This window comes from Corythoichthys intestinalis, chromosome 9 (genome assembly GCF_030265065.1).
Source record: "Corythoichthys intestinalis isolate RoL2023-P3 chromosome 9, ASM3026506v1, whole genome shotgun sequence".
In the NCBI taxonomy this organism is placed as follows: Eukaryota; Metazoa; Chordata; class Actinopteri; order Syngnathiformes; family Syngnathidae; genus Corythoichthys; species Corythoichthys intestinalis.
The window spans coordinates 51,003,861-51,012,090 of record NC_080403.1 but is presented as its reverse complement, the minus strand read 5'-3'; the positions used below and the strand labels follow the sequence as shown (position 1 = coordinate 51,012,090).

Sequence of the window (8,230 nt, the reverse complement as noted above, 5' to 3'; positions counted from 1 at the left end):
TCCATTAATTCGTTCCAAAGCCTAAAAACATACACTAAATTCTTAATAAATACTGCTGGCACTGTTACAAATGGCGATTAAACATAGAAAAACAAATAAGTTATAAATAAATAATTCAGAATAATATAATAAGAAGAAGAATAATTAATAATTATTCCTGTAAATAATGTAACGAATCGGATTCTAATATGGCGGACACTTTTTACTGTCCCTGAACGCACCGCGAAGGTGACGTCTCAGTGAGATAGGTCGGTGCGGTAGAGATAATACTTTCGTTTTCTTGAGAGCGGTCAACTGCTTAAGACAATGGGCGTTTTGTGTTGGATAAGTTCTTAAATAAATGATAAAAACGTGACGAAGCTGGCGATTTCCTTGGCAATGTTACCACAATAATAATTGTCACCTTAACTTATAAATAGTGGCGAACGGTGGTCGGAAGAGGACCATGGAGCTGTATTGTTGAGCCAGTTCAGGGACGCGCACCCCAAGCTCATATTTTTCTATAACTTGCGTCTTCATTTCAAAGGTAAGCATCACTTTTTTCCTTGTTTCTCCAACTGTATCAACTTTTTTTGAAAACTGTGTTGATTTCTCACACAAGAAAATCCACCGTGCGTTCGTTTGCAGTGCTGTCATGTCGTCGTATTTCGAGCAACTCGTCGGATGTAGAAACAAATGGCGGCTCAAATTTTACGTCGGATGTCGAAAAGATCGTGTGTCGAAGTGATCGTATGTAGAGGTACCACTGTATATATATATATATAGGGAAAGTATATATACATATATATTATAAGTTGTAAAGCAATAAAACTGCAACAAAAATGAATTAAATGAACAAAAAAATATATTTTTATAATGGGTCAAAATTATTTTTCGAACAGATCACGTGACTAGCAACTTAGACAGTCATTTGCTTTGCATATAAATTAAAAAAAATAATAATTTTTTTTCATCTTTGATCGAAAATATATATTGAAGCAACTTTTTTGGGGATTAAATGATTGAGACGCAAATGTCCTACCCATAATATCGCCCCAACACAAAAAGGATTGCTTCAATCAAAGAAAACTTTTTCGATGAAAAATTAAGTGTTCAAATGCAAAATTTTCGATCTCAAATATTTTTTTGCATTCAAAAACTTTTACCATCATTGAAATTTTTCTTTTTTTGATTGAAGTGATTTTTCTTTTTGAAAATATATATATTTTTTGAAACAACTTATTTTTTGATTGAACAATGGCGGAAATGTCCTAAATCAGCATTACTTCAATCAAAAAAAAATTGACTTCACTCCAAAAAAAAAAAAAAAAAAAAAAATCAAAGAAAAATAGCTTTCACATGCATTTTTTTGAGTTTCAAATTTATTTTTGCATTCAAACACATTTTTTTTTTTTGTTTTTTTTTTGATTGTAGCGACTTTTTTTGGGGGTTGAAAATATATATTCTGATTGAAGTTTTTTTTTAAGCAATTTGTTTTTGGATTGAATAATGAAGACACAAATCTACCTGCATATGGCACCGCCTGGGGATACAATTTTTGATTGGGTTAACTACATTGGCACGACACAGGCGGGCGTACCATATTCAATGGATGACGATCTTGGCGAAAAGTATTGCCTAAGCAGCCTGATTTAGAATTCCCCTCAAGATTAATGGGAAACAGAAGCACTTATTGTCAACTTATTATTATAAATATTCTTGTAAGTTAATCTTATTGCTGACACTGCGTTTCAGGGTCATCAACATGTAGTGCCCCCCCTGCCCCAAAAGTCATACTCCGCCTATGCCCAAAATCAACAGAAAGTGACATATAAAGGAAGTGACTGAAAATCAACAGGAAATGACTTGAAACGCCCCAAAATTAACTCCTTGCCTGGCATTGGCTGCCACTGACGGCCCTAGACATCCAATCCCTTTGAAGTGGGAGGGATGGCAGCGAATGAATGTTCATTCCAATTCACAGCTGAAGGATGAAAACAGGTTAGATGTATTGTAGAATGATTTGCAGAAGTAAGAAAATAGCTTGTTTTTCAGTTTATTAGTTGTATCGTTCGTATTTTAGTACAAAAATGTGCTATATATATTAGGGCTGTCCGAAACGACTAATTTCTTCCCGATTAGTCAGCCGACTATTTTTACGATTAGTCGACTAAGCTAATATATATATATATATATATATATATATATATATTTTTTACTACTTTAATAATGAAATTTTTGTTGAAGCTTATTAATTCACAAACAACATTTTGGAACACCTAAATTCTTTATCAACCTATAAATAAATAACATAGATATCAATAATAAATCACAAACAATGAGGTCAAATGCTGCTGGCATTAACTAGTGCGAAAAAAATGCAAATGGAAACACTAAGACTTCACCTCTTTAACAGGAGTCAAAACACAATTCTTACTCTTTTTGCGGTATGTCATTGTCTATATTTTTCTAAATGTTCAAATGAATTGCAATGTCCCGGACAACCATTTTCAGAATACTTTGTGTGAGTTCAGATGCTTTTTCTGGTGTGCGTTCCGCATTTTTGGGGGAGGGGAAAAAACTGTTCAACTGTTGTTTGTTTTAACCTGAAAATAGATAAAGGAGAGGCCACACTGAAATATTACCACAATTACCGTATTGGCCCGAATATAAGACGATGTTTTTTGCACTGAAATAAGATTGAAAAAGAGGAGGTCGTCTTATAACTGCGGTCTAAAAAAAAAAAAAAACTGCGGCCTAGACATATACCCATTCACGACGCTTGATGGCGCCAGTCATCAATGAATCGAATGCTGAACGCGACTCGGGCGGCCAAAGCGAACCCCTGACACGAAGAAGAAAGTGGTAAGAAGGAAAAGAGAAGAAAATACCGGTAATAGAAGAGATAACCGAAAATGGAGAAACTTCGCGACAATTTGGAGAAAAGTGGGTCGAAGATTGGCCAGGTTAACCGGTGTTTGGCCATTCCTTACTACGCGGCGAAACGTCCTACACAATGCTCAGGGCGCTTGCATATGCATTCACACGCGTGCGCACATCGTTTGGAAGCGGCGAGTACTCACTATTTTTGTTTTTATTTAGTTATTTAGAACCTTTTCACAGCCTCAAAGATACTTTTTGCATGTATTACCCTCTCATACTTTTAACCATTGTGTTTTTTTGTGTTAGCTTTGAAGCAGTTGACCACATTAGTCACGTAGCGTATTTAAATCGTCCTTATTTGACATAACTACATTTAAGTATTTTCTGCAGGCATTTCTTTAGTACGTTATTCCTGTATGCATCTAAACAAAACAAGTTTAGAGCGCACGGTAGTAATTTAGGTGTCAAATTCGACTAATGTAGGACGTTTCGCCGATGTAGGACATTTTGGCAGAACACCGGCAGCTGAGGAGAAGTTATGACGCAAACTTCAAGTTGATGGTGATAAATGAGGCGGTGTCTTCAAACAACTGCAAAGCGGCTGTGAAATATGGTGTCACAGAGTGTAATGTACGGAGATGGAGAGCTCAAAAAGATCGCCTAAAAAATGCTCAGTCAGAGAAAAGCTTTCCGTGGTCGTTTCTGTATAAAAATTAATTTGGTGTTCAAAAAGTCTTTTTTCAAACTTAAGTCTTGAAAAAGAGGGGGTCGTCTTATAATCGGGGTCGTCTTATATTCGGGCCAATACGGTATTTTGAATGAGAGGCACACATACTCACACTAACAAAAATTAAATATATAGTATTAATTAATTAATTTATATGTATTTATATATTATACTATATGTATATACACAATGATACTTTATAATATAAAGTACTAACTAACATTAGTGCAGTCATGGATTACAGTAAGCAGGCCAGTGCTGTTTCCATATATATTTTTATTAAATATATATATATATATATATATATATATATATATATATATATATATATATATATATATATATATATATATATATATATATATATATATATATATATATATATATAATGCACGTTGATACGACGCACATAAAGGTAACTTCCATTTTTATAAAATTGTTAGAAAGAAACATGCATTTTTTCTGCCATCTCGAAGAAATGAAAATAAATTGCTGCTGCTGCGTTTTTTTTTCTTCGCGTCACTCCAAGCCGGGTCGGGCTTCAATACCAGCGGGCCGTCTTGGGTCGGGCTGGATTTTTTAGGCCCCATCTAACCTCTACTATCTCTCTGCTCTCTCAATTGCAAAAAAATGATATTTCCTCATGTTGAAAAAGATTGTTATGGCTGCTAAAATGCTGCTGCACTTCATTTTAAGTTCTTTATTTTTTATTGTTATGTGGTAGTTACTGATTGCATTTCTAAGTTGATTGCACATATATAGTGGGCTAGTCCTACATTTTACTTTTGTTCTACATTGCAATTTAGTTGATGTTTTGTTTTTTGTTTTGATATTGCGATAAAGATGCTGCTGCACTACAATATTTTCTTTGTTGCTTTCTTTAATATTTACTTGAATATTTTTATCGATGGGTTGTTGTGACTAAAATACAGTGACTGTTATTACTGATTTTGCACAGGAGTTCAGATGTTGCACTGTGTGAAAGGCTGCTACTGTGTGTAAAAAAAAGCGAAAGCCCTGGTCTCATTCAAAGCACCAATTAAATGCTGTGATCTGTTTTTTTGTTTGTTTTTTTAAAATATATATCTAAAAGTATTTTCATTTGACTTCAACCAGGAGTGACACAAGAGCCAATAAAAAGTTGTTTAATGTCTGACCGCTTGTGTTGCCTCATGATTCACGAAAAATATGCTTTGCTTTAGAATTTTAATGCATCCCAGGCTTTAAGGCATCGCGATGCATTGCCGAATCGAATCGTGACCCTCTGAATCGAATCGAATCGAATCGAATCGTGGCCCTCCGAATCGTAATCGAATCGAATCGTGAGGGCAGTACCGATGCACACCTCTAGTATACAGTATATGTTGCAGTCCTGTAATGTTATTTCCTCATTTATAGGAGCAAAATGGTGTTGAACACCAGAGGGCAGTGTTGAGCAAGAAATAAATGCAAGCTGGTTCCACTACTTTTGTTTTATGTCCCAGAGTAATTATTGAAACAGCACCATATTTTCATCTAACATTGTGTTTTTCCATAACAAAAATAGTGTTTTAATACTAAAATGAAATTCAAGTAGGGTGGAGGAGTCTCCGTGAAAATTCATGATACACAATGCAAGGTCATCTGAGTCCGGTTTGCCTTCTAAAGCCCCCAGAGGGCACTACCGTCCGTGCTTTCCTCTTTAGTGATGCTGCAGGAGAGAAGTCCGCTCAGTGTTGTATTCCTTCTACATCTTTGCAGAATTTTGTGTAAATACTAATATTAATACTTGTGTGAATAATAATATTCGTGCCAACTTGGTACAATTTTGCAAGATGAAAAAAGGCAGAAGTTGCCCGTGGTTGTCAAATTGTGCACAGGTTTGCTTCACGACTAACCTGTTGACCTTCTCGTGAGTACAACTCTTTTAGTTCATGGACCTTAAACTGACCTCATTTGCAGTGGGGGAATTACTTGAGCTCCGTGTGAACACGGGAACGTGTTGACCCAGTAGAGATCAGAATATTAGGTACATGAGAATAGGCCAAAAAGTGTCATTGCATGTAATCGACTTTCCTATAAATATAAAAGTTGTAAAGCAAGAAAACAAAACAAAACAAAACAAAAACATGAATGAAATGAGCAAAAAAAAAAAAAAAAAAGATAATTTTATAATGGAACTGATCATGTGACTAGCACGTTAGACGGTCATTTGCTTTGCATATTATTAAAAAAATAAATAAAATAGGGGAGGGCAATTTTATTTTTCAAATCATTTTTTTTTCTTTGATTGAAAATATTTTTTTTATGATTGAAGCAACTTTTTGGGGGATTGAGTGATTCAGACACAAATGTCCTACGAATATTATGGCCCCCAAACACAAAAATGATTGCTAAAATCAAAGAAACCTTTTTTTTTTTTTTTTTTAATGAAAATGTATTTGTTTAAATGCAAATTTTTGAGTCTCAAATATTTTTTCGCATTCAAAAACTTTTTTTTCTATGATTGAAATTTTTCTATTTTTTGATTGAAGTGATTTTTCTTTTGAAAAAATATTTTTTTTTTTTTGTATGAAGCAACTTATTTTTTGATTGAATAATAAAGACACATATGTCCTAGCCAAAATGTGGCCCAAACACAAAACAACATTACTTCAATCAAAAAAGTTGCTTCAATCAAAAAAAAAACAACAACAACAAACCCCTCCCAACAAAAATGGACTGAAAAAAAAATACAAATAAAAATAGCTTTAAAATTTCATTTTTTTAAATTTAAAATTTATTTTTGCAATCAAACACATTTTTTTTATTGAAGTGACTTTTTTTAAATTGAAAATATATATTTTGATTGAAGCAACCTTTTTTAAAAATGAAAATGTATGTGTTTAAATGCAAATTTTTGAGTCTCAAATATTTTTTCGCAATCAAAAACTTTTTTTTCTATGATTGAAATTTTTCTATTTTTTGATTGAAGTGATTTTTTTTTTGTTGAAAATATTTTTTTTTTTTTGTATGAAGCAACTTATTTTTTGATTGAATAATAAAGACACATATGTCCTAGCAGAATGTGGCCCAAAAACAAAACAACATTACTTCAATCAAAAAAGTTGCTTCAATCAAAAAAAAAAAAAAAAAAAAACCTCCCAACAAAAATGGACTTAAAAAAATACAAATAAAAATAGCTTTAAAATTTCATTTTTTTTTAATTTAAAATTTATTTTTGCAATCAAACACTTTTTTTTTATTGAAGTGACTTTTTTTTATTGAAAATATATATTTTATTTGAAGCAACTTTTTTTTTGATCGAATAATGAACCTACCTCCATATGGCTCCACCAGGTGATACAATTTTTGACTGAGGTAACTACATTGGCACAACACCGGCGGGCGTACCATATTCAATGGACGACGATCTTGGCGAAAAGTATTGCCGAAGCAGCCTGATTTAGAATTCCCCTCAAGAATGATGGGAAACACAAAAAAGCTCATTTTCAACTTATTATAAATATTCTTATAAGTTAATTTTATTTCTGACACTGCGTTTCGGGGTCATGAACACGTTGTGCCCCCCCGCTCCAAAAGTCAAACTCCGCCTATGATTATCGTACAAGAGTGTAATGTAAGTCTCGCATTATTTACTAAACGGGGTCACAAAAACACTATGAATAACCACAAAAATAAACAAGTGTACCTGTAGGTCAGCATAGGCGTTTTGTGATTTGACGGAAAACAAAAGGCATCATCTCGAAAGTAAATAAATAAATAAATAAATAGAATTAGAGCCTGCCTGATATTTCCAATAACCGATTTATAGATTTAAGTGTTACTTTTTTAACTTAAATGTAATAATATTCATTATGAGATCAATTCTTTTAGGATTTGAATGTCAATTGTGAAGCCCTTTGGGATTAGTTTGAAAATCTAAGGCCATATAGACTTTATTCAAACCGATTAATCAGCGTATTCATATATCAAAATATAGGATGAAAAAAATCACTAAGATGTGATACAAAAAATCTGGAAAAACTGGCAATTTTTTTCCCCACTTTTAAAAAAAAATTAATTGGTAAAAATTGGCCAACTCTCTTTCAAAATTCCTTCAAACATTTTTGGAGTAGGCTAAAAAGCCCATTTATATATATATATATATAAAAAAAATTGTAAAATGCCGAAAACCTGTCAGATTTTTTGCTCAAATATATTTCATTTAATTTTTCTTATATTTACGCATGCGAATGACATTGTTTGAAAATATGGGTGTGACAAATTATCGAATAGTTGATATATTGTGATACTTTGTATCCCAAAAGGTTATTGATATGCTCGCGCCAAGAATCGATACATCATTTTAAAAGGGTCTCACTGTTTAAAAAGAAATCATCAAATCATATATCATCAAAATCCTTCTGTAGAATAGTGTCTCTGTTGACTCAATGGCTGCCATTGACGGTGATGGACGCCCTATTTATTTAGACTGGGAGGAGCGAATGAACGTTCGTTCATTCAAAACCAGAGCATTCGCTGTCAGACTTTCTGATTTTCATTTCTGTTCATTTTCGGGCGTTTACAGGTCACTTCCTGTTACTTTGAGTCACTTCCTATTCATTTAGGAACGTTGTTGAGTCAATCAACAGGAAGTATGCCATAAAGGTCCCAAAAATT

At 33.1% G+C, this 8,230-nt stretch overlaps 1 protein-coding gene across 1 annotated transcript in view; it reads right to left on the bottom strand.

The window, feature by feature from the left end:
• LOC130921299 (uncharacterized) overlaps window positions 1-8,230 on the bottom strand; it is a 209,289-nt gene that overhangs the window by 108,010 nt on the left and 93,049 nt on the right. The window lies entirely within an intron of this gene.